The 27,491-nt window shown below is 47.9% G+C and overlaps 1 protein-coding gene and 1 long non-coding RNA gene across 2 annotated transcripts in view; one reads left to right on the top strand and one right to left on the bottom strand.

The window, feature by feature from the left end:
• The window catches only part of LOC139054510 (uncharacterized), a 55,064-nt gene that overhangs the window by 5,720 nt on the left and 21,853 nt on the right, over nt 1–27,491 (bottom strand). Inside the window, exon 2 of the long non-coding RNA XR_011511297.1 lies at nt 13,046–13,207. This is a non-coding gene — a long non-coding RNA (uncharacterized lncRNA). The remainder of the gene's footprint in view (nt 1–13,045; nt 13,208–27,491) is intronic.
• CalpC (calpain C) overlaps nt 25,123–27,491 on the top strand; it is a 107,044-nt gene continuing 104,675 nt past the window's right edge. The window contains exon 1 of the mRNA XM_065435025.2: nt 25,123–25,861. The gene's annotated coding sequence lies outside the window, so the exon portion shown is untranslated. The remainder of the gene's footprint in view (nt 25,862–27,491) is intronic.

Here is a 27,491-nt window from a genome sequence, read left to right as displayed (position 1 = left end):
GCCCGGGCCAAAGTCATCTTGCAATCGCCCAGCGGCGTAGCAACAGGGGGGGCCGGGGGGCCGTGGGCCCCGGGTGCAAGGGGCCAGTGAGAGGGGGGGGGGGGGGGGTGTCATATACGTCATGATGACACCCCTCTTTCTGCCCGCTACACCCGGGGAGGGGGGTGACAGAAAACCTATGGGCCCAGGGTGCCAGACGACCTAGCTACGCCACTGCAATCGCCTCTAACAAAATTGAAAAGAATGATGAGCTGATGAGACAAGAACGGAGGATAAGCATCGATGAACAGGCAGAGCGCGTGAACATCAGTCATGTTCCGGTTCACGCCATAATTCATGAGCATCTCGGTTATCGGCTCTTGTGTGCGCAATGGATGCTAAAGATTTTGAACCACCGCCAGAAGACGGAGAAGTTTAGTGCTGCCTTGACTCATCTGATCCGGTATCACAGTGAGGGTGACGACTTCTCGTCTGCAATTGTGATTGGGGATGAACCATGGTGCCACTACCATGAGCCTGAAACACGACGGCAAAGCTCACAGTGGAAACATTCCAATTCACCACCCCCAAAGAAAGGAAAGGCCCTCATTTCCGCTGGAAATATGTTGACTTTTCTTTTTCGATCATCAGGGGCCATTACTGATAGAATTTGCTAAATCTTGAGAGACTATCAATTGTTTCCGGTATTCTGAAATGCCGGATCGGCTGCGTGTCGCAATCAAGAACAAACGACGTTCTTGAACAAAGACAAATGACGTTGACGAATGGGGTCATCTTGTTCTACAACAATTCCCGTCGCCACGTCGTTGATGTTAACATAAAATTGGCAATGTTCAAGTGGGAAACACTGCAACATGCGCCATACAGCTCAGACCTGTCACCTTGCGACATCCACATTTTGGGGCAACTGAAAAAAGCAGCTCAATTAAGGGAACCAGATTAATGTCGGACGATGACGTGAAAGAGTCAGTTGCAGACTTTTGGAAGCAGGAACCCAAGGAGATTAATGAGACGGGAATCACTCGACTCGTTAGTCAATGGGACAAATGTCTAAATGCTCATGGAGACTACTTTTAAATAAAGTACCCCGTTTGTCATATATTCGCATTGGCTCACTTTCATTTGACTCCCCCTCGTAAATTTTTCCAGAGCTCGTGCTTTTTATACGTGCTCTCTGTTGCGACTATAATTTAATTCGGTGCAATTACTGGCGATACACGACCGGTGACAGCTGCTCCTGCGTAATACATTGGAACAAATGACAGCGCCATGGAGAGTTTTTATTGGCCGTCGCATATGTAAAAGAATGTCAACAAGGTTCTTGAATAACAAAGTTTCATTAACATATTTGTCCTCAACTTGTTCGTTTCATGGCCTCGATATTTTTCATATCAGCGGCATGCACTGCTTTGCTGGTTTCGAACTGATATACGAGTTCGTGTGATATTTTCTTTACTTATAAATTGACAAAATACATAGAAGCATTGATATCAATTATTTTTGGCACAATTTTGGCACATACAAGTATATCCTTTTACGAAAGAAATACATATTTTACTTGTTATGACAGTGCGCAGCGTTCAAGAATTCGTTTGCAGCATATCTTTGGTAACGGCGCTGCAGTTATTATTCATGTATTTGACTTCTAGACGAATTGTTTAAGAGGAAGCATTAGCTCGGGCCCAACTCCGACGCGGCCTATTCAAGTACATGCAAAACTCAGAAACGCGTTTCTGGGATAACCCCTTGATCAGTCTTAATGAAATTTGTTGCATTTGAGAGACAAAGTTGACTTGTAGTGTCTGTTGGAAGCGGAATATCGATTTAGGGCCTGAACGTTGTTCAGAATATTTTGTAAAATTCGAAAGTTAGAAATAGCATAGAAGCACGACGTTTACAAACTAATAGCTCTGCATCAAGAACATATATCGCGGTTCTGTAAACGACATCTATTATAACAGTCGAAGCGGAGAAATTTGGTTTGTCAATTTGTATCTTACGTGAATTTATTACGTTGTATACAAGGGTTCTCCAAAGCCGTATTTCCATAATACTAAATTTTTTTGAGATTCATGTGTAACATAGCAATTTCGTCCGCTGTAGATGTACTATTAGATGCAATTTACAGAATTGATATCAGTTTTTCATTGTTGAGTTACAGAGTTTTAAACTTGATAGTATCGTTTTCTGAAAATTTGCGATTTCGGTCAATTTTAATGAAGAATTGACGGCCTAAATGAAGAATTCGAAACCAACAGTCCCTAGAATTTAAGTTTTTCTTTTAAATGCAACAACCCTAGTCAAATTTGGTGCAGTGGTTGCCGAGAAAAACGAATTCTCCTTCTACGTGTATTTAGATAGGAGCACCCGAACTAAACATTCCTCTTAAGCAGGAGGTCGAGCTGCAACGTGAGCCCCCCCCCCCCCGAACGAAATTTCTGGCTACGCCACTGCCCAGAAGGTGCGCGAACCTTCCTTAGTAGAGTGCAATCTAAAAAGTTTACACCTTTGGGACATATCTTGTCTCCAAACAGTCATCTGTCTTGCAATTGCCTTTCCTTTCTTGCAAACTCTGCGCTCTCTATTTGTCTGTCAAGAATGCTATGTCACCCTGATAACGCGCATGCCGCTCGTGACCTGGGAGTACCGGGCGCACAACGTTAAAGTAAAAATTTTGAAAGGCGCGCGAGATAGATGGCGATTAATTGTTTGGGGGACAATGAACGCCCTCAAGGGTGCAAGCTACTCAGCGGCAGTATGTCCAAATTGCCATTGTCGTCCGTGAATAGGGCCCGGGCCGCTCCGCGTGCAGCCCGCGCCTTTGCATGAGACCTTCGTGATCTGCATAATCTCGGAGGAAGACGCGAAGGCGTGACATATGTTCCCGCAAACATGAGTTCGCGATGCGACCGGAGGTGCTATATTTGCTTCTTGGTAAAATTCGGCTCAAGTGCACGCCGATCAAAACGAGGAGGAAGGCCTCTTCGATGTGCCCCTAATGCATTGCTGCCCTAGCTATATAAGATACCCGGACCCGGCGGTGACCTCCGTTGTCTTGAAGTACGCGTGCGCATGAATAACTTAAATTGGTTTTCCTCGAATTACAATCACGCTCTGTCGGCTCCTATGCGGGCACTATCTTGCACTTCACGACCCATGAAGTCCTCAACTTTGTAGTTCAACAACCGCAACACATTGTTACGTGAAAGCACAATAACGAAGCTATATACAGAGTGTATAGCTTCGTTATTGTGCTTTCACGTAACAATGTGTTGCGGTTGTTGAACTACATAGTTGAGGACCTCATGGTTCGTGAAGTTACATTTACAACAAGAAAGCAGTGCTGCAACAACATATTACCACAGTAAACAAGAAACCCGACATTATCCTGCTGCAAGAAACGGCGACGGTGACCCCCACCCTCCCTGGTTATCGCGCTCACATTAGCCAAGCTGAGGGACGGGGCGTCTGCACGTTCGTCCGCAAAGGGCTCACGTTCATCGAGCACCAACTCAAACACGGCCGCAGCAGGGTGGAATACGCCTTCACCGAAATCATCTCAAGCAAACAACGGAAAAGCAGCCTGTTCATCGTCAACATCTACAGTAATTCCAAGCACCAAACACAGAAATTCAAGACACACACAGCCACACAGCCAGCACCCAAGCCAGAGACAACATGTTGCTGATCGGAGGGGACTTCAACGTCGCCCATCGAGCGTGGAGTTACGTGAAGGACACGGTCAAGGGGCGGGACTTATTACAGGATACCTTGGACCACAACTGTGCCCTAATCACGGACCCCGCGCATCCTACCCGCATCGGCAACTCCGTAGCACGAGACACCACACCAGACCTTACATTCATCAAAAATGACCACACGGGCAAAGTAACATGGCACAACACGGGCGTCGACCTGGGCAGTGACCACTACATCCTTGAAATTACGATACCCAACCAATTACGGAGCAATACCATTACACACAAGTGGACGTACTGGGACGGATTCCGTAAGGGGCGCCTCACCACAGCACAAGACATCGCAGAGATCGAAACCTGGACGGCGGAGCTCCGCGATGCAATGCGCTCAGCCACAAAGACCATAGAAACAGATCAGGACGTCATCATCATGGACAGCCGCCTGGCCCATCTGATCGAGGCCAAACGTTTGCTACAGGCGCGTTGGAAGCAGCACCGGTTGAATCACAAATTGAGGAAGAAGGTGGCTGACTTAAACAGGGCCATTGAACACCATTGCATGCTCGTGTGCCGTCAGCTGTGGAACGAAATCTGCAACCCAGCTGACAGGGAATTTCATCGGAGTTGTACATGGAATCTATTTCGGCACCTCCTAGACGAAACAAAGACCAAGTCATAACAGCGCGACCGCCTGGCCCGCCTAATGCACACCATCACACAACAACAAGGAAAATACGCTGTTATCAGGAGCCTGGAAGCCAAGTATCTGCCAGACACCCCAACGGAAACCCACCCGCCCTACGAGGGGCTGCCCAACGCGTGGTTCGACCGAGACATTATGATATCGGAAGTACGGGTAGCGCTGCACGAGCTCAACACCCGCTCAGCAGCCGGCCGCGATCTCGTTACCAACAAGATGTTACGTAACCTGGACGATGCTTCGATAGAGGCCCTGACCCATTACTTCAATGAATGCTGGCATTCGGGCACGCTCCCCCGACAGTGGAAAACTGCAAGAACGATCCTGATTCCGAAACCGGGCAAACCACTGGACATCGGCAACCTGCGTCCCATCTCACTGACGTCCTGCGTGGGCAAGGTGCTGGAGCACGTGGTCGCCAACCGGTGGCAGGAATACCTAGAGAAGGAAGGCCTCTATCCTGACACGATGATCGGCTTCCGGTGCAGACTCAGCACACAAGATGCGTTACAACTCAAACAAGAAATCATCGACAACAAGACACAAGACAGCAAAGTAATTCTGGGTCTTGGTGTACAAAGTGCATTCGACAAAGTCAAACACTCAGCCATATTAGCACAAGTATCAAGACTCAACATGGGGGTAACGAGCTACAATAATATTCAAGACTTCTTGACCATCCGCACGGTGGAACTGCACGCCGGAGACCTAAAGTTCCCCGAACACAAGCTTGGCAGTACGGGTACACCGCAGGGTTCAGTCATCTCGCCATTGCTCTTTAACCTCGTCATGATCGGGGTAGCGAGGGCAGTAGCGGGGACCGGCGTCCGGCATACGATCTACGCCGACGACATTACCCTGTGGGCAGCCGGCGGCACCGACGCCAGCATCGAGCAACAGCTGCAAGCGGGGGTTACCGCCATCGAGCAGCACCTTGGCGGCACAGGCCTAATGTTCTCGCCCGCCAAACCCGAGCTGTTCGTCCTCACACCGCTTCGAACGGGACGGAAGCGCGCTCCCCTTCTGGAGTGTGGCCACATCAAGATCGTGACTGCATCGGGACAACGCATCCCCGAAGTTCCCAAGATCAGGGTCCTGGGCCTGCTGCTCAACAAGAGCGGCCGCAACGACGAGACCATCAAGAAGCTTACCACCAAGGCAATGGACGCCATCCGGCCTCTACACGATGGGCGGGCATGCGTGAAGACAGTCTCGTGCGCCTTGTCCAGTCGTTCGTGATCAGTCACATCGCCTACGTTGCGGCCGACCTCAACTGGCACGTCACTGACAGGACCAAGATCAACACGCTGATCGGACGGGCTTACAAGACGGCGCTGGGTTTAATGGAGACCACGAGTACGGCTCGGCTCCTGCAGCTCGGCGTCCATAACACCTTAGAAGAAATAGCCGAGGCGCAGCTCACCGCGCAATTCGAGCGCCTCTCTACCACCAAGACGGGCCGCAGTATACTAACGTCCCTGGGTTACAAGCCCCAAGCTCCTAGCCGGCAACCGTGCGTGATCTCAGATGAGGCGCGGGCCCACATTTACGTGGACCCCATCCCGAAGAACATACCCAGAGTACAACCAAGAACGGCGGCAGGCGCGGGCCAAGGCTCTCACCGAACAACACGCCCAAGACCCGCACGCCCGGTACGTGGACGCAGCGGAATACAAGCGGGAAGGCTTCGCGGCAGTGGTCGTTGCGGCGGCTATATACCGGTACCAAGACAATGGCAGCGAGCGTGCGGTGCACGAACGCCACAGACGCTGAGGAGGTTGCCATCGCTCTGACGATCACCGAGGCTGAGTGTCGCACCGTGCTCAGCGACTCGAGGAATGCCGTGCGCAACTTTGCCGAGGGGCGAATATGTGCGCCGGCGGCCGCCATCATCGGCAAGCTCCAACTTCAAGACCGCGGCAGCACCGTCCGTATCAAGTGGTTCCCGGCGGACGCTGGCGAGTGTGCATCCTCACCTAACCTCAACGAGACGGCCCATTCGGCGGCGCGAGCGCTTACCTTCCGCGCCCCCGAGAGTGACCGTTCCGTGTGGTGGTTCGAAACCAAGGACAGATTGACGAGTTACGCCGAAGTAACCAAGTGTTACCGCTTAGCTCGACGGACAATGCCGCCTCCCCACCCGGCACTCAGTTAAGACGAGGCCGTATTCCTAAGGCAAATACAGACCGCGTCACTCCTCGCCCCCGCAATGCTGCACGTGCTTCACCCAGAGCTCTATCCGAGTGGGCTGTGCGGTGTTTGTGCAGCGGGTCCGGCGGACCAATGGCACATCATGTGGGACTGTGCCGGGTTCCCGACGGCAGCTACCTCCAGGACTTACCTGCCCGAACTTTAAGCTGCCCTGCAGTCTGCAGACAAGGACTCACAACTATGGGCCGTCCAGCAGGCCCGGGGTGCGCTCGAAAAGCACAAGCCTCATGACCCACTACAAACGGGCCCAACTGGGGTAGTGCAGAAGTAGCATATAACCCCGGGTCGACGCTTGGCCAGCGTCACGACGCGTTAAACCGTCGTTTGCGGCACTTTATTAGAGTTATCCCTCTCCTCTCCTCTCCTCTCCTATCCTATCCTATCCTATCCTATCCTATCCTATCCTATCCTATCCTACAGAGTGTGTTTACAAGGGTAGCAAGCACTGGCCAACATTGAAGACCAGCTAACATCCAGCAAAACACGTCGTCGTCACTAGATCAGCAGTGGCCGTTTATCTAGTTAGTGGCACATACCCACTCTGGGGGATTGGCCAAGAATCAGGTAGTTCCATGTAGCAGCAAGAAAAAAAGAATGATAAAATAACTAAACAAAATTGGTGGATAGGTATATGGGAAGTAATACGTAGATTCTAGCTTACGATTTTAATAGAACGTAGGAATAAATGAAAACAAAAAACTCGGTGCCCTTCCACTCTGTGAAGAAAGATGACTAGCGAAGCTGTGCATTTGAGCCCCTTAATGGTGAACTGCACCTCCGCCGCGGGTCGGCCTGGCATTTCACTATCTTCGGGATCGGCCCACGTATGGGGAATGCTTAACGCCTGCCATTTCGTTTAGAATTTGCCCCTTACGTCCTAGTACCCAAAGCAATCTAATCAAACCTAAATGAGGGGGACTAACGATTTGAAAGATCGCAAGACCTGGGAGGCATCAAAGGCAATGAGGGAGCAGCACAGAGACGCAGAATTCGTCGCGACCGCTGTGGAATATGTTTATTTATTTAGTTTACGAAGGGCTAGCATTACGGCTAAAAATCCTGGCAGAAAAATCAGTACGAAGTCTGAGAGCCGAAGAGAAAACGACCAAACGAGAATAGGAAAAAATTCTGATTCCACACTTTTCTTCATTTTGGGAAGCGTCAGTGGCAATAACTGCCTTGATCGGTGTGTGCAAAAAGCAATCATTTAAGGTAGAGCTTAGCATGCGGTAAGGTAATGCCTTTGCATTTTCCCGGAAAATATCATCGAACATAACTTTAATGGAATTGGTGATGCAACAAACAGGAATCACGTCACGAATTTGGACGTTTAACTGAGCTAGGAGAGTTTGTATAAAAATAATTTGAGGTGTGTGGAATCGAGGCCAGTAAGATAAAAATTGTTTTTGAACGCCTTATAGGAGATTTATAGCCTTAAAATGATCGTACAGCTAATGATCGAAATCGCGTTACAATAGAAGGAATCCTAGCTTCCAGATAAAAAACTTCATTCGCTACAAAATAAGGTAGTCCCAAACATTGTCGCAAGGCCTGCCTCTCCAGAAGAACAAGAGGGTGAAGTTTATGAGCAAATGCTCCAGAGTGCAGTACACATCCAAATTCCAATACGGGGCAATATGCATGCGGTAAATTGATAACAGTGTTCTTGTTCGCATTCCTTATCGACTATTGCTTAGCCTACGTAGCAAACCAATCGCACGAACACCCTCTGCTGCAATATAGTAAATGTGCGCCTTTCAAGACAGAAAACAGTCATATATTACGCCAATATACTTGACAGTCTCTACTTGTGGGATGATATCGAGATGATAAGAGAGAGATAAATATATATGGGGCCCTTTAATGGAAATGCGAGAACCAGGCATTTGTTAACGTTGAGCAAGAGATTCATCGCATCAAGCCATCTTTCTATAGCAGACAAGTATGTCTGTAATGCGTTGTAAAGATTTTGGATGTCATTTGCCGACGAGAAAAACGCTATGTCATCAGCAGACATGTAAGTATGTACATCGCCACTGCATGGGATGGAGCACATTAGAATATTAAATAGGAGTGGAGAAAGTAATGCCCGTTGTGAAACGCCTCTTGTATGCGCGTAACTAGCCGAAGAAATGCCCCTCTGGAAGCAATACATTTCTCTGTTCCTTGAAAATTCTGCAATCCATGCTTGAAGGTATTTTGTAAAGTTAATGTTCCGAAGCTGACTGAGCAAAATCACATGCGCGACACTATCGTATGCTTTTGAGATGTCTAGAGTCACTAATGCCGTATACTGCCTTTTGCGCCGTGCCGATTGAGTACGGCTTTCAAAGTCAATCTAAGTGTAACTATTTCAGTCAGTTTCACGAAATTTGAAGCTAACGCGATGGGCCTAATATTGTCTAACATATAACCGTCACCCGGACTTTTAAGCAAGGGTATGACCCTGGCAGTTTTCCACTCTCATGGAAGCCATGCCCTTCTAACGGAATAATTGATGATGATGATAAGTTATTCCATCGACGCCCGGAGCCACTGATGGAAAGCTTAGTAAAACATCTCAGACTTGGCGATTTCCGTGCAACCTTCCTCAGTTGGTGATATCAGTGGAGCTAATGCAATTTGGGAAGAAAAGCGACGTTCTAACCCTTTAGCATCATCATCATCACCATCAGCCTATTTTATGTCCACTTCAAGACGCAGGCCTCTCCCTGCGATCTCCAAGTATACCCCTGTCTTGCGACAACCGATTCCAGCTAGCGCCTGCGAATTTCTTAATTTCATCACCCCACCTAGTCTTCTGCCGTCCTCGACTGCGCTTCCCCTCTGTTGGCAACCATTCTGTAACCCTAAAAGTCCACCGGTTATGTAACCTATTCATTACATGACCTGCCCAGCACCATTCCTTTCTCTTAATGTCAATCAGAATATCGGCTATCTCGGTTTGCTCTCTGATCCAACCGCTTTCTTCCAGACTCTTAAAGTTATGCTTAACATTTTTCTCTAGCAATTACCTCCTATAAATCCTTTTTTTATTTCGGGAGACAAAACTGCGGATTCTGCATTTATCGGCCGCGGAATCATTTTCTTGGCTCGCAGAAAGCTATACAGCACGCCTTTATTATTTGATTTAGAAAGAAATTCAAAATGCTTAATGTCATGCTCATGCTTTGCCTTCAACATTGTGCGTCTCAAAGTACCAGCATGGAACTTTTAGTCCATCCAGTTTTGAGGGCTTTTAGTATGCAACAGATTGTTCCAAGCTGCCTTTCTTCACCTGTACAGCCGCGGGAACAATCATCGTTCCACCAAGGAGAAGAATTCGATTTAGCTGATTGTACCACAAATTCAGATTTTCCCCTTTAAAACAAAACAAATGCTCAATGCTTTTGATTTGAGACTAGCACAAATGAGCATCGCAATGAATTTTGAAATTTACTGTAATTTGTGAAAGTGCGCACATTAGAAACTGAGGAGGTTACTAGACGTATAATTTCAAATGTGACTGGTATGTGGTCGCTGTTTGTGGCGGCATGATCAACAGTCGACCAAGCGGACAGGGATAGGCTGGAGCTTGCGAAAGTTAAGTCTAGGGAAGTAGCCCGACCACTGATGAAAGTACATGCGCGACACTATCGTATGCTTTTGAGATGTCTACAGTGACTAATGCCGTATACTGCCTTTTGCGCCGTGCCGATTGAGTACGGCTTTTAGTATGCAACAGCTTGTTCCAATACGGGGCAATATGCATGCGGTAAATTGATAACAGCGTTCTTGTTCGCATTCCTTATCGACTATTGCTCAGCCTACGTAGCAAACCAATCGCACGAACACCCTCTGCTGCAATATAGTAAATGTGCGCCTTTCAAGACAGAAAACAGTCATATATTACGCCAATATACTTGACAGTCTCTACTTGTGGGATGATATCGAGATGATAAGAGAGAGATAAATATATATGGGGCCCTTTAATGGAAATGCGAGCACCAGGCATTTGTTAACGTTGAGCAAGAGATTCATCGCATCAAGCCATCTTTCTATAGCAGATAGATTATCGGGTTTTACGTGCCAAAACCACTTTCTGATTATGAGGCACGCCGTAGTGGGGGACTCCGGAAATTTCGACCACCTGGGGTTCTTTAACGTGCACCTAAATCTAAGTACACGGGTGGTTTCGCATTTCACCCCCATCGAAATGCGGCCGCCGTGGCCGGGATTCGATCCCGCGACCTCGTGCTCAGCAGCCTAACACCATAGCCACTGAGCAACCACGGCGGGTCTTTCTATAGCAGACAAGTATGTCTGTAATGCGTTGTAAAGATTTTGGATGTCATTTGCCGACGAGAAAAACGCTATGTCATCAGCAGACATGTAAGTATGTACATCGTCACTGCATGGGATGGAGCACATTAGAATATTAAATAGGAGTGGAGAAAGTAATGCCCGTTGTGAAACGCCTCTTGTATGCGCGTAACTAGCCGAAGAAATGCCCCTCTGGAAGCAATACATTTCTCTGTTCCTTGAAAATTCTGCAATCCTTGCTTGAAGGTATTTTGTAAAGTTAATGTTCCGAAGCTGACTGAGCAAAATCACTAATCACTAAGTGATCCCTAATCACTAAGTGAAGCATTCGGAAACAAGTTATTCAGGAATAAAATACAGAGCATAAAAATATATTCTATAAACTCATGGTTCTTCATTGTGATGAGTCTGAGTATCTCCCAGCGACGGCAAACAACATTACCTTAGTTCTGTACAGATACATGGCATCTGCATATTTTGAGATCTTGGTGCGTGATAGCTGAGACACCCTGTATATAATTCAGTAAGTAAGCGAAATGAGACCAAGACGGATTCACTCGAAATTAGAATCAATAGCAGTTATACACAGCGTATCACTAAGTGTTGCCCTAATTTACACAATCAAGATTGTTGTCCTGGGACCAGTCCTACGAACGAATGCCACTCTGGTCTGTTTTTAAGCCCCATGTAGCATGATGGGAGTGAAAGTCCCCCGCTAGCAGAATATCTTTTCCGCGAGTACTAATTATGGTGTCCAGAGGGCGTGTGTCATCAACACCTGAAGGAATATAGGCATTGACTATAAAAAAATATCCGGGGGGCAGAAGTTTCATGTTTAACAGTAGAATTTCAAACAAATTCTGGACGATACCAGCGTGAGTAAACTACCCCCTCTCGAAGATCTAATCTGAATGAAGGATAATTCTTTTAACGAAAATTTATATTTGGGCGAGCCATGTTTTTTGTTATAAGATTATATCAAGGTTTAATTGAACGGTAAGAATTTCCGACAATGGTTCCGACCAGCATTCCGAACCCCACCCGTGTGTGTGTGTGTGTGTGTGTGTGTGTGTGTGTGTGTGTGTGTGTGTGTGTGTGTGTGTGTGTGTGTGTGTGTGTGTGTGTGTGTGTGTGTGTGTGTGTGTGTGTGTGTGTGTGTGTGTGTGTGTGCGTGTGTGTGTTACGTTTAATAACAGTCGCACTTGAAGGAACTATGTGTGACCTCGAAGAATTGTTATCTTGGAAGAATTGTCCTGTGTTTCACTATTACTAATACTGCTTCGCCTTTCCAGTGAAACTGCATACTTCCTTTTATTTATTTTTTATTATAAGTCCGAGTACAAGCGCTGCTGTGTATAACTGCTATTGATTCTAATTTCGAGTGAATCCGTCTTGGTCTCATTTCGCTTACTTACTGAATTATATACAGGGTGTCTCAGCTATCAGGCACCAAGATCTCAAAATATGCAGATGCCATGTATCTGTACAGAACTAAGGTAATGTTGTTTGCCGTCGCTGGGAGATACTCAGACTCATCACAATGAAGAACCATGAGTTTATAGAATATATTTTTATGCTCTGTATTTTATTCCTGAATAACTTGTTTCCGAATGCTTCAAATCCCTTCTTCAGCGCGCTCGCATACCTTCCCGTATTTTTTTTTTTTTTGCAATTCAGTCTACACACGGGAAAAACTGCTATTCATATTTCTATGTATATCTTTATATATCTGGATATCAGTAAAAAAGCATCTTGCTATAACAGACCTCTACTGTTATACAGGGTGTCCGAACTATATCATTCACCATGATCTAAAATTATGCAAATGCCACGTAGCGGGACATAGTCAAGGTAAGGTTGTTTGCCCTCGCTTGGAGATTCTCAGACTATTTCTTGCATTCCGCCTAATTACATATTAAGTCTTAATTAGTTAATCAACTTCTCAAATATTGTAATTCGATTAAAAGTGTCAAAGAGAAAATTGTAGAGCAACATGAAAAACTCCTGATAAAGCTTTCGGTTGCTCAATACGTGCTAAATAAAAGTGTTTTTGCGAGCGTGAAAGGAGACCACGAAAACACGCAAAGTGTCTCGAGCGGCCAGTTGCGTGGCAATTTGGCTCGATGTGACGCACCCTTGGGTGTTGCCGCCGCTAACATTGGTGGCACGCTTTCCCCGCGAAGAAGGGCCGCTCTCGTCGTTGGTGGAACGAAAGCGTAAGAAGAGCGCAGTGCCGTGCAAGACGGGTTGTGCGGCGACGATCGCTACGATACGGCACCAAAGTAGCGTGCGCCATCTGTACGGAAAGAAAGCGCTGCATGAGCGGAGGTCTGTCTGCGGCTGCTGCTGTGAATCGCGCCCACGCGTCACCCACGCGCTGCCTCGCGCTACACTTCGCTCCGTTTGCAATATGCCGCACGAGACAGATTGTCCGCGCACAAATAGATCCCTTATAATTCTAACAGACCCCAAGGAAGCATGCCGAAACTGCATTAACGGCAGAATCCGTCAAAAAGCGCTCCAAGTCTTCCTCCGCGCTGGCCAACAGAACAAACGCATTAGGCACACCATCTTTTGGGTACCGGGGCACACTGAGATTGAGGGTAACCAAAGGGTTGATAGGATCGCTCGCGAGCATACAAACCGAGCGGACCTAAACAGAGATCCTGAGGATTTCATGACAGTGATCCCAACGTACTCTGTCGATCATACTAAATTACCATAGAGGGACGAGGATCAGATATCCCCCGCCCCACAATACACTCACTCAACAACCGGCAGTTTACTGGCGAAAGCTGCAGACAGGAACTTTCCCAAATTTGCATATATTAAGCAAAATGTTCCCAAGTCAATACAGGGACACATGCCCGTGGTGTGGCGCAGTACCCGCACTGTATCACATCACATGGGAGTGCAATACGAATAAGGCATTCCGCAAAATAGAAAATCCGAGTGCGGAGCAGTGGGAGAGCGTGCTCTCCAGCGGCGACCCTAGCCTCTAACGGAGGCTGGTGTATCATGCCCGACGAGCAGCCACGCTCAGTGGTGCCCTGGAATAGGGGCGCCAACCATGCAGGCCGGAGATCGTCATCAACCAATAGAAGATGGAGACATACAGCCCGACCGTTGAATTACTCTTTCTAGAGCAATAAAGTTTACTTCCTCCTCCTCATCCGCGCCAGCTACGCTACTCACAGCATTCGCTTCCTAATATAAACCGTGTACCTATATAATCACAATACAAAATATTGGCACGTGTTATGTTGGAGTTGGAGTTTCGAGTTTATTTCACCACAGTGATTCAATGTTTACATATTCATACATGAGGCAAAGATACAATGTGTGGTGTGGAATGCGGGAAAAAAGCTGCGACATAAACGCATCTTGACTGCCCACATCCCAGCAATATAAGGCAGAAAAGTGACAGCATTCGTAGTCATGGAAACAAGTCATGGAACATGTGCTTTCTATCTCTTCTCCCCATCTTTCATCCCCCCATCCCGCTCCCATGTGTAGGGTAGCAAACCGGTTAGGCTAAACTGGTTAACCTCCCTGCCTTCCTTCTCCACTTTTTCCTTCCTTCCTTGGCACGTGAAATGAAAACACGTATAGAGCTGCGCTCAAATTTCGCATTAGAGAGTATCGTAATCGTCTGTGATTTTTTTCTTCTTCTTAAGGTTACCTAATAGGGGAGGTTGGTGCCGTTAGGTGGAGTCGGTTACTCCTCGTCACTTGACAAAGAAAAATGTTAACACAAGATCTGTCACAATATGTGTTTTTCTATCGCTCTCTCTCTCTCTCTCTCTCTCTCTCTCTCTCTCTCTCTCTCAGTTTCACCCGAAAGGCGAAGCACCGATTGCGATAGCAAATTATTCGATATGTATACGAAGTAAGGCTATTAGCTTTATCGGCCGTGTAAACTTGTAAACACTCGCTTGCTAATTAAATTAATAAGGATGTAATGTGTAAGCGCGACTCAACGAGTACGTAGAAAGAAACAGACACATAGAGACAACGCTGTCTCTTCGTGTCTTTTCCTACGTCCTCGTTCAGTCACGCTTATACATTCTATCATGGAGTCAAACCAACTAGCCCGCAAACGTGTTTTAACTAAATTAGCAAGCATGGTGCCGCGTGCGCACAGGTAAACATTAACACATACCCGCCGTGGTTGTTTAGTGTCTATGGTACTGGGCTGCTAAGCACAAAGTCGCGGGATCGAATCCCGGCCACGGCGGTCGCATTTCGATGGGGGCGAAAACACACGTGTACTTAGATTTATGTGCACGTTAAAGAACCCCAGGTGGTCTAAATTTCCGGAGTCCTCCACTACGGCGTGCCTCATAATCAGAAAGTAGTTTTGGCACGTAAACATGAACATTTAAAAATTTAAACATGAACACATCTTGCTCAATGAGCGCAGAAACTCGCGGTCAAAATGGTGGAGTGAGGAATCGCGGCAGCAGCAGCGGTTGATTTGACCTTCGTGCATCTCTCGCTCCAACGCGAAAACGAAACGCCGAAAGCAAAGCGCATACGAACCTACTGGAACTACGCGCACCTCTGCAAACGTCGCAGATCGCTTTGAAGATGCGGAACCCGCCGCGCCGTGGCAGCCGCCGGAGAAGAACGCCGCCCCCCCCACCTCGCCTCACCCCCGTGTTTTGCGTGCGACAGGAGCCCTCGCACGCTTTCGCTCGCACACGCACCGTGGATGTACAGCATACGGCGCGCGGAGGCGCTTTTATCGTCCTTGGATTTTAAACGGAACCTCATGGCGACGGCAGAATGCGCTTGGAGAGTCCATAAAGTTGCTATCGCAATAAATATACTTCATTGTGAGCTCAAAATACACTGTATATCAGAGACTGAAAGCCACAAGCCAGGAAGGGCAGTGTATCGGAATGTTAACTACCTAAACACCGAAGTATAGGAATGGGCATAAGCCATCACATGGGAAACAATCTATAAACCAATATTACGAAAATGTTCTTCAGTACGTTCCTGGAAAATCGTTAGCGTATCTCTACACAGGAGGCATGGAAACGTGCTCTGCTGCTATCCGTACGTACAGCTAAGTGCGGTTCGGTCACGCGTGCGCTGAAAATGTGATTGTGGAAGTCATCTAAATGAGAGCGCTATAGAAGCCCTTTTATATAGAGTCAATTCTCAGAGCTACCGACGCGTTGCTCGAGTACGTGTTGCGAGCACAATCTATAGTTCGCTCTGGCTAGCAACTTCTGTAACGATGATTTACAGGACTGTTTCCACGTCGGTATATCGGAGAAAGTGCAATTCACAGAGAGCCGCGCAGGTTTGTGCATGATTACACTAACAAAACTAGTGCACATAAAAGCGGCGAAGGCGATGAAGCAAAACAGTTATTCTAATTTCTTACTCACCTTTATTGTTGCTTTCGCTTGTTTGAACGAAGCACACATTCAGCAGTAGCAAGTGAAAACGTGGAACGCCAATTCTGTTTTTCACCCTTCTGTTGCCAGATGCGAGAAAAGGTTAAGCGCACGCTGTGGTGTTTTTTTATTTTTTTTTCTCGGAGCTGCATGCTGCCTTGCTGTTTTCTCATACCGCGTGTTTAGACGACGAGTGTATCTGATTATAAAAAATTGAGGATTCATGACAGAATGATGGCTTTTACTGACCAAAGTTCACAGCAGGGGCAGACAAACGAAAACTTTCTGATGAATAATTTATTAGAACAATTAGCTAACACTCACAATTAACTTCTTAATTATCAATAGTAGGATCCCAATGTCAATAGGATCTTTTGTAGCCGTAGAGCTGATAAAAGTTATGCAGATCCAACGTGCACATTGGAATCTATTTGAAGTGAAGCTTTCGTGAGGCAGTTCATTTAATGCAGTAAAACTAAATGTTATGCGTATAATTGTCTTTAGTGTTATTGCATGCAATGTGTAAATCTCAGGGAATGTTTATGTTTATGCACTGCACCGCTCACAAGTTAAACCGAAATGAAAATAGTAGTTCAAGCGAATGCAGGGATGTTATAGGCTTGGTAATATCGATTCATGATTAATCGATTAAATATATTCGCAAAATGATTAGTGGCGCGGGAGCAGTGACTGTGTGGTTGTGGTAGAGCGACTGTCGACTGTTTTTCTGAGTGATGTCGAGCCGAGCACTTGCCCTCTCTTCCCCCGCACCGCACAGGCCACCACGCCGCCGAAGCTGGAGGCTTGAAATGCCCTCGCAATTCAAGGCATACCATAGCAACCCAGTCGTTGATCGTCGTGCCACTCCCAGTCCACTAAACATGTGGTACAACATGCGCACCGGTTTGGAGCATGTATCTGACATAGCGATAGAGTTCATCTCGACTCCACCAAATAGAGTGGGTGTTTCAGCGAACACTTTCAAATTTTTTAAAGGTTGCCTGTGGCAGATAGCACACATCTAGTTCATGAGCAGGTCTACTTGAAGAGGCGGACATTACTTGTACAAAAAATTGAAGTGCATGACCAACTAATTAACAAAAGTTCACTAATTAAGTTTTAAACAATTACTTTATGAGCCATATTCCAATTTACAAATCGTAACCGGGGGGGTCGCAAGGTGGATCCACTTGGAACGAATTCTCAGGATGACACCAGTTTCAAGATATTAATTCCCGAACTTTGCGGAGAAATGCATTGGCTTTCCAGAAATGCATTGGCTTTCCACGTTGTTTTATGCATTCAAGCTCAAAAGTAACTGGAACGCCAATACATTTCTACGCAAAGTTCGGAAATCAATATCTCGAGACTGGTGTCATCCTGAGAATTCATAACAGTGAGCCGGAAAGGATGGAGGCTTGATGGGAATTATCTTCCCACGCGCTCAATATTCGGGTTAGTTGGAGGGCACGTGATCACGAGCTTGGGAAGGAGAGTGCGCGTCTACTCTTCTATCCCTGCCGTAGCTGCGAATGACTGTGCGCGACTGATGCTTATGCGGTCCGTAGGCTGTATCGAATTGTTGATAATCATTGGCGGGTGCAATGATCCAGGGAGAGCAGGGATGGCTGTTAAATTCATTCGCGCTGTCTTTCTTCCCGGGCTGTCTCTCTGCACCCCCAGTTTTGCAGATAGCATAGTGTAAGTTCAGAGAGAGTGGTAAGTGGAGATCGCTGACAGAGGCCTTACTGTAGTGAACATAAAATAGGAAGATGACCATGAATCTAATTTGCGGAGTCGCGGTGAATATCGCGGCTATGCGAACCTTTCGCCCCAACTGCCGACGTTCTTCGTAATGCCAGGATTGTGACAGCGAGTGCTCGTAGCCATTCAGTGCGATATTTATTGGTTTACTTGGTCCGTGCATTAAACTATGGTCATTATTTTAATTATTAGGTGAATGCTTACTACAATTTATATGGCCGATATAACTAGCGTGTAAACTCGTGTAAGGGCCGCACTTTCTTGTCAAGATTTTGACGAGCCTTACGAAGGACATGGCCATTTGACCTAATTTATTCAGTTACATGCATGAAATCCGCCGTAAACCTCCGCGATCGCCTCCTCTCGCCATCTAGTAGCGATGCTCGAAAGCACGCTGCACGCGAAAATTCCCTGTTGAACGGGATCAGAATCAGCGCCCCGAAAGCGATTGCTTCTCGGTTGGATTCCCTTTAATATTGGCTGTCAAGTTGGGGATGCGGCCCTTACAAGGGTGCGGCTTACACGGATTTATACGGTAAGAATTTTTCTTAGTGTAATTGTCTTATACTTCGATACCACTAATACTGCTTCGCCTTTTCGGCAAAACTGCGGCCTTTCTCTCTCTCTTTCTTTATTTTCTTTTTTTTTTTACTGCGAGTCCGAGTAAAGCGCTGCTGTGTATGACTGCAATTGTTTTTGATTTTGAGTGAATCTGGTTTAGGCTCATTTCGGCTACTGAGTGAATTATCTGTATATTTATCACCTCTGCATCCAAGTGGTGATGTTTCTATCCCTACTAAATGTTGTAAATTATTAGAAGAGTTAGTTTTAATGCGTCTTTAGCACTGCTTACTGGACAGAGAAGCAATGCCGAGACATATATCATTCACGTACATTTCACACGCCGTTGATTAAAGATTCTGAAGTCTGCAGTTTTTTTCCAGGATCAAAAAAGCACGCAAAGCAATTTGAAGCGAGGTGAACATACAGAAACATATACATTCTTTAGGCATATGCTATCCATACCATTAGAAATAACTATTAGTTGGCTACCTCCTTAAAAAAATACAATAGACTTTGTCCTGTGTATATATTTAAATAATTGTGTTTTTACATGGTGTTCACAATCAAAATTTAAAAAGGAATGTTGAAGTGAGAAAATACGGATGAGGTAGCCGCCGTTGATGCTTCTAATGAGCGTGTCCTCTTATTGTCAGGATTTGCAGAAATAAGCGAAAGTATGAATCAAAAGCTGTGCACGTCGTACAGACAATGATGCAGTAACCTTTAAGCCACAATAAAATTTTAAGTGAAAGGGCAGAGGCAACATAAAAGAAACTTCATATGATGTGAGTAAGAGAACTCCTATAAACACACTTTAGGGAGGGGGGAGTAGGCTTTGGCATCGCCCGTGGGGGGGGGGGGGGGGGGGGGAGGGGTGTCGCTCTACCCCTCCCAGAAAACTCTGGAGGGTGCTCGGGCTCCGGAGACCTCCCCTCCCTCCCCCCCCCCCCCCCCCCCAAACACACACACTTCCGTAGTCGGCGCCTATGGCCGTAGTACTTAAACTTTTGACTTTCAATAAAAACATGAGCAGCGAGTACAACGTACGTCATGTCCCCATCTCTTCGTCCTCGTCCTGTCGCGCTGCCTAAGTGACTAAGTCAGATGCATCCACACGATGCTATCCCACCAATCTGTCCTTTTGCTTTGTCTACTCTTCTGTAAAAAATGGCTGTGGCTTAGGTAAGGTTAAGCCCAGGATGCGAAGCATACTAGCCTTTATTTTAGTTGTTGAACCACTGTTTAGCCTGGTGAACTGCTGTTGCTTGGCTATATTTGGTTCGGCTAGACGAAGAAACAACTCATGCATTACTTCTTCGCCTTCAAGAGTGGAACGCGACAGCGTTCCCGTCGACCCGCCAAGGGGTGTAAGACAATGGGCTACAGGGCAGCGACTACGCGCCCCGCATTGGACGCGGTGAGCGTCGAGCAAAGCAGCGTTCGGCGCGGCAACGAAATGTGCGCCTGAGCAAGAGACGCACGCCTTAGAAACAGCGCGTTTCTAAGGCAACACCGCATTCACTAGAGGCGCTTTTGTACCGCTTTGAAGCGTTGTACTCGTGGCTCAGTGGTAGCGTCTCCGTCCCACACTCCGGAGACCCTGGTTCGATTCCCACCCAGCCCGTCTTGCAAGAGTTGAGCCAAAGCCACTTCTCCTCTGTCGTGACGTCACGGTGTCACGTGATTTCATGGTCACCGCCGCGCCTGAGGAGCTGGGTTGAGCCCTCGTAATATGCTTCGCATAAAAGGCTTATAGGCGTAGACATGATTACAGGCAGGGGAAGGGGGGGGGAGGCAAAGGGTCCGGTATACTGCTACTCAGGTGCCCTCGTGCACAGCGTGCGAAATCGTGCGTTGCGCGAAACCAGACAATCACACCAGCTCGCGCGCGACGCCTTCAGCGAAAGTGCGCCGCGTCGCATAAAAAAAAAAAAACTAGAAAGCGAGGAGAAATAAAAAATGGCTGTGGCTTAGGTAAGGTTAAGCCCAGGATGCGAAGCATACTAGCCTTTATTTTAGTTGTTGAACCACTGTTTAGCCTGGTGAACTGCTGTTGCTTGGCTATATTTGGTTCGGCTAGACGAAGAAACAACTCATGCATTACTTCTTCGCCTTCAAGAGTGGAACGCGACAGCGTTCCCGTCGACCCGCCAAGGGGTGTAAGACAATGGGCTACAGGGCAGCGACTACGCGCCCCGCATTGGACGCGGTGAGCGTCGAGCAAAGCAGCGTTCGGCGCGGCAACGAAATGTGCGCCTGAGCAAGAGACGCACGCCTTAGAAACAGCGCGTTTCTAAGGCAACACCGCATTCACTAGAGGCGCTTTTGTACCGCTTTGAAGCGTTGTACTCGTGGCTCAGTGGTAGCGTCTCCGTCCCACACTCCGGAGACCCTGGTTCGATTCCCACCCAGCCCGTCTTGCAAGAGTTGAGCCAAAGCCACTTCTCCTCTGTCGTGACGTCACGGTGTCACGTGATTTCATGGTCACCGCCGCGCCTGAGGAGCTGGGTTGAGCCCTCGTAATATGCTTCGCATAAAAGGCTTATAGGCGTAGACATGATTACAGGCAGGGGAAGGGGGGGGGGAGGCAAAGGGTCCGGTATACTGCTACTCAGGTGCCCTCGTGCACAGCGTGCGAAATCGTGCGTTGCGCGAAACCAGACAATCACACCAGCTCGCGCGCGACGCCTTCAGCGAAAGTGCGCCGCGTCGCATAAAAAAAAAAAAAACTAGAAAGCGAGGAGAAATAAAAAATGGCTGTGGCTTAGGTAAGGTTAAGCCCAGGATGCGAAGCATACTAGCCTTTATTTTAGTTGTTGAACCACTGTTTAGCCTGGTGAACTGCTGTTGCTTGGCTATATTTGGTTCGGCTAGACGAAGAAACAACTCATGCATTACTTCTTCGCCTTCAAGAGTGGAACGCGACAGCGTTCCCGTCGACCCGCCAAGGGGTGTAAGACAATGGGCTACAGGGCAGCGACTACGCGCCCCGCATTGGACGCGGTGAGCGTCGAGCAAAGCAGCGTTCGGCGCGGCAACGAAATGTGCGCCTGAGCAAGAGACGCACGCCTTAGAAACAGCGCGTTTCTAAGGCAACACCGCATTCACTAGAGGCGCTTTTGTACCGCTTTGAAGCGTTGTACTCGTGGCTCAGTGGTAGCGTCTCCGTCCCACACTCCGGAGACCCTGGTTCGATTCCCACCCAGCCCGTCTTGCAAGAGTTGAGCCAAAGCCACTTCTCCTCTGTCGTGACGTCACGGTGTCACGTGATTTCATGGTCACCGCCGCGCCTGAGGAGCTGGGTTGAGCCCTCGTAATATGCTTCGCATAAAATCAAGGTGGGACCCGTGACGTAGGCGTCACGCGACTCTCGAGGTCCGGTATGGCAGAACGCAGGGAAGGAATTTCGCTTGTGGTGGTGGTGGTGAAAACTTTTAATTGCTGCAAGAGAGTTTGGGAGGCTATATGGGGCAAGTGGAGATAGTGTGTCGCTTGGCAGTGGTGCTCGCCTCCTAAAATTATGGGTTCGTGGCCTAATGAGCCGATTGGAAATTTTTTTGCGGCAGAACGCTCCCTAGAGGACGCGTAGCAACTTACAGCGTATAACCAAAATTTGCTATGGGGCCTGGTGAGTGGCCCTTTAAACTACTTAGCATTAAGCGTGTACCTTTCTGGGCAACCTTGCTTCGTGTTAATATAAACTTGCTAATGCGATTACCGCAATCAATTAATAATTAATTAATTAATTTGTTCGTTCTCTTACGCCGACCCAGTGGTGCAAGTTGTCTACTAGCTTGGGCCACCATGCAGGTATGTGCTCTTGGGTGTCATACTGTCGTGTTCGTTCAATCATTGTCATTCCAGCTTTGTATCTGACTCTCGTCATATTTTTGTCATGCCTTCTGTGCTGACTGAGTAGCCCATGTTTTCTAATAGCTTGGGCTACTATACTCGTGGACAACCTTCTGTGGCTATGCAGGGAAAGCTGCGGAGGCAAAGAGCGCACAAGTAAGAGCGCTTCTGAAAAGAGTCCCGCGTTTTCATCCCCGTTTGTTTAGGCTGGGGGAAGAGAAAACATAAACGCCTTATTAGCAACAGCTAAATAAGACAAAACACACCACTGAATGTAAAAGTTGTTTTGTGGCTCTTCCCTTCCCCGTCTAGTCTCACGGGGAAGTTGCGCCGATTCAGCGTCTGTTCCGAGCAACCAGAAGCACTGTCAAACGCTGGCGGACTACTTGGCGTGGTATGCGCAGAAGCTCCGCCCCCGTAGCTTTCCCTTCATAGCCACAGACAGTTTTCCGCGAGTATAGGTAGGGGTTCGTGGTCGTCGTGCCGTCGTCATTCCAGCTTTGTCGTCCGAGTCTCGTCACGCCATCTTCGTCATACAGTCTTCCGTGTGGTGGCCACGCCATCGTCGCTATTTACTCGTCGTCATCCCATTGCGCTCATACAGTATATATGCCATCGTCGCCAATGCGTACCCGTCGTACGGTCGTCGTCATGCATCCATTGTCGAACCGTCGTCGTGCTGCCGTCATGGTCGTCCTGTCGCCGCCACTCCAGCTTCGTCACCGGACTCTTGTGATGCCGCCGTCATCGCGCCGTTGTCGTAATGCAGTCTTTGCCATAAAGTAGTCGTCACAGCATCGTCGTCTGACAAGGTTGTATGACGAACATAAACGCTCGGTCATGACATTAATACATTGACATGCGGGATGTGCAGGTCATGAAACAGTCGCCTACGTCTTGGTGCTCTCGCGGTCGTTTCCTTAACTTGGTAGACTCCCCGCACACTGCTTCGCATAACATCGATTCCCACGGGGTGTGGGATCTGCCAGTTTTATTCAACCTACCTTCATTTCCATTTAATTATCGTTTATTTAATTCAATTAGGACCTACAAATAATTTCCCCTGTGCTGTCCTTCGTGCCATTGTTTGGTGACTTTTTGTGATATGATGAATAAAAATCAAGCTTCTCCGTTTCCCTTTTCTCTTATATATATGTGTACACAGCTTTTCTCAACCACACTTCGCAATATGGCGAACGCAGTTTAATTTATGGATTCGGGGCCTCAAAGAGGTGCGACGCAATGCTAATGCATTTCTCTTGCGTATATCGCTAAATCATCGCCGAATTTTTCAGCTTTTCATAGCCCCAACAGGAACGCCTTCTCCGAGCCCCAGCAACAACGAAGCGCTGCGTTTCGCCGAGGAGCCAGACGGAATTGTACCACGGCATTGAGTAACCATCTGGAGTATCGTGCGCAAGGTGTTCGCACGTTGTGCACAACACCGCTGTTCCCTCTAATGACCAGATCGATAGATTTTTTAATCTTTCTGCTGGCCTCTTAACATGAAACCGAAGGAGATGACCGATGAAAGTTTTGGGAAAGCAATTGTAGTCAAGATAAACAGTGTGTCAATGGCTGCAGAGGACGCACCTCAGCTCGGCTGCAGAGGCCAGCTCGTTCTATTTACTGTATTTGTGCAATGTTAACAGAGATTGAGAGCAATGTATAAGTAATCTATTACATCTTATTAGGTGCTAAATTATACTTTCCTGGGGCAGTAATTGGTCGCTGTAATCAACTACATTTTTGAATGAAGTATTTGCATTCGGTTATTTTTTCTGTAATGCGTACGAGTCTGATAGGGGGCCAAAGCCAAAGGTAACGTTTATTATGACGTCGATTCAGAAGATCGCTTAGCGCACTCAGACCACGGACGATGTTCGGTTTACGTAATTCCACGGCTGGCACTCACCACTGATCTGTAAGGTATAGCAACGGCAATGACAGCCTCTCGACAGAGCGAGCGATAAACGTTGCCGTTCACCAAAAGACAAAATTAATAGAAATCGGAGAAGTGTCGAAAACTGAGCTTGTTGGTACATATGTGACAGTACTTGGGAACAGTGCGAAAGCATGGGACAAGATTATACAACACGAGCGCCGACGGGGTGAAGATGCGCAGACATTCTTATTCAGTGAAGTGAGACACATAATAGTAACTTAACAGTCGGAGTGCGCAGTTATGCCAACTTATCCGAAGACCGAACTATCTAAACACTTCAACTCCTTGTCAAAATCCTTGGCAACTTCGTTCGTGCCGCTTCGTGCGATTTCACACCGAATTTTGAGCAAACCCTACAATTTAATTACTTGACTCGCACTGGGTCGCTCGTTGCTCGTTATAGCACCCGATGCGCTGACGAGCCAATCAACGCGGAAATGGCACATCGGGGTGGCACTTACGTAAGAGGAGTTATGTTAACACGGGTCCTATTTCTTGGAAAAGAAAGCAGCACTTGTAATTGTGACTACCGAACTCTGATCCTTGCCCATTGTGAGCGGAGCGGAAGGTCACCAGACCTTCCCGACAAGACACCGTCGGAAATGAAACCGTGCCGACCGGCCTTTCTTCAACGAGCAGCAGTTCAAACGCGCGTGTAGGTGAAGGGGATGTGCAACTCTAAGCTAGTTCGCAAGAGTTGTGATAGGCCACGCATGGCCCAGCGTCGCCCACCAGCGGCCGCCTGCAGCATGGTGGTACCCTGCCCTACTCAGGTGCGGCACCAGCGTGCAACTGGCTTCGCCGCTCTCCTCACAACGCGTCTGCCAGCTGGGTAAGGGTGTGGAGAGCGGGCCCGTAATGGGGCCATCGGCGGTGCTCTCCTCTCACCAAGCAGACCGGGCCGGTGGCGTGCCCCCCCTCCCATCTCGGAGCAGAGAGCGGCAGTCCAGGAGTCAGTCGGGGAACGCCGAACGGACAACCCAGCACGGGCCCTCTGCAGGCGTGATGGTTTCGGCGTGCGTGCAGCGACCGGGACGACGCGTTCGCCGGATTCTCTGCTGAGCGGGCCACGCTTCTGATCTGACCTGTCGGCTGGGGCGTCGGTGTTCGCGCGCCTGTGCCTCGTTGAAGGGCGACCTCGGAGGACCTGTTCGTGTCATCTGCCTGTTCGGTGCGCCCCACGTGAGTTCGTCGCTCCGAAGAGAGGGGTCGGTGTGGCTGCCTGAACCGAGCACGGCGAAGACCTCTGCTCGTGATCGGATAAGTTCAACAAGCGCCGGGCTTGTTGAGCCCAGAGGGGGAAAAGGTGTGCTGTGCGCCAAGTTACGATCGCTTGCTTCTCTGGTCCACTGCGCTTGTGACTGCACTGACCCGGTGCCCATTTCGGAATACAAGTGCCTTCGGAAAGTAACGGGTGAGTGCACGCTTTTCTGGAATGCTGTGAGTCGGTGAGCGTCTGCGTCGCTTGAGATGTCCTAGCCCAACTCTCAGCGCGCAATGTTAAGTTCTTGTACATTTTAGGTTCAGATGCTGAGCCTTGATATCGTCCCACATGTTTAGAAGATTACACAAGAGATTTAGGGGTGAAAATGGGGTGAGAGGTAGCCCATCTGCAATGTTGAAGTGTGCAGGCACACGCACTATAGTGGGAGATAAAGAAGAGAGAAATGATGTTCCCTTGAGCATGTGTTGATACACTTGTTACCTAGGTCTCCTTTAACGCAGACTAAAAGGTAGTCTCCATCACGTAAGATGTGCGTGTTATTGAACTTTGTCAGAACGAGCACGCCTTCAGTAACTGCACATGAAATCGCTTAGTCGAAGCCTTGTCATCGTCCTGTGGTTGACGTTGCCAACAGCATCTGCTCAAGCATTTATGCACCTTCCGGACTGCGTGGCACAACACGTAGTGCCCGGGAGGCTCTTGGCGCTGTGGAGGCAAGCGGATGCGCTTCTGACTATGGCACGGCGGGCGCGCTGATTTTTGCGCGCGCAGCCGCGTGCGGTTTCTTGCATGGGCTATGCTTACTAGACGCGCTTTGGTCCGATTCACATGAGATGCTCTCAAACATGCTACCATAGCTCGATGTGTGCCTAGCTTGCTTTTCTTCGCATCGATCTGAAGGGTGTGATGGGTAATACATTCCGGGGTGCAAACGAAACGCAATGAAGTGGCCGATTTTGCGTATGAGATGCCGAAGGCGTTCACTTTGTGAGACAAACCATTTTACGGAATTATAATCAGTGAATGGTGTTGTAAATGCTTTTTCTCCGTTCTTTTAAGGGCGGCTTTTAAACGGTATCTGTAGACCCCTCCCCCTTTTTATTTTATCGCGCCAAGTGGAGCACTTACTTGCCTTGATAACTTTCTGTGCAAAGGTCACGTGGTGCTTCTGCTTGCGGGTGTGCGTAGGACAGCGTTTTCTGTTCCACTGTGTTCCACTGTTTTCTGTTCCACTTCGATATACTATTGGTGGTCAATTAACGCACTTGATACGGTCGTGGATTGTGCTATGAACAAGTTGAAATGAGAGCGAGGGCGTTTGTTATCAGGCATGCCAAAGAGCTCAGGCGGTTTCGAGGCTTTCCTCGTCTGAAAGGGCCAAATAGTAATTCAATCTACGCGCATATTACTATAGCGCTGCGCGCGAGCGATCGAGAGAACTTGATGCCGCTGCAATAGCAACCTTACTTCTTATGTTCTCATAACTTTCGTGTGTCACTCTGCACTGGTCATGTGCACTTGTTCATATTTTACGGCGCACTGGAATAATCAACGCGCGGTGTCCCGGAAGTCAGTATTCGTATAATTCCACAAACTTCAACGTGCATACATTTATCACATAAGACATGTGTAGATAACATTCTGAAAAGGACACCAGGCATATAGTCTAACTGGATTGCGTCTAACTGGATATGGCAGCGCCTCCTGCTCGTGAGTCATTGTGCTGTTCATAAATGATTCTAGTATACCCACCGACTTGAAATAATGCATCTTGATTTATTTATTTCTGTTATTATTATTATTATTATTATTATTATTA

The sequence above is a fragment of the Dermacentor albipictus genome, chromosome 1 (assembly GCF_038994185.2).
Source record: "Dermacentor albipictus isolate Rhodes 1998 colony chromosome 1, USDA_Dalb.pri_finalv2, whole genome shotgun sequence".
Classification (NCBI taxonomy): Eukaryota; Metazoa; Arthropoda; class Arachnida; order Ixodida; family Ixodidae; genus Dermacentor; species Dermacentor albipictus.
Note: the sequence above shows the minus strand (reverse complement) of the source record. Positions and strands in the feature narration are given on the sequence as shown.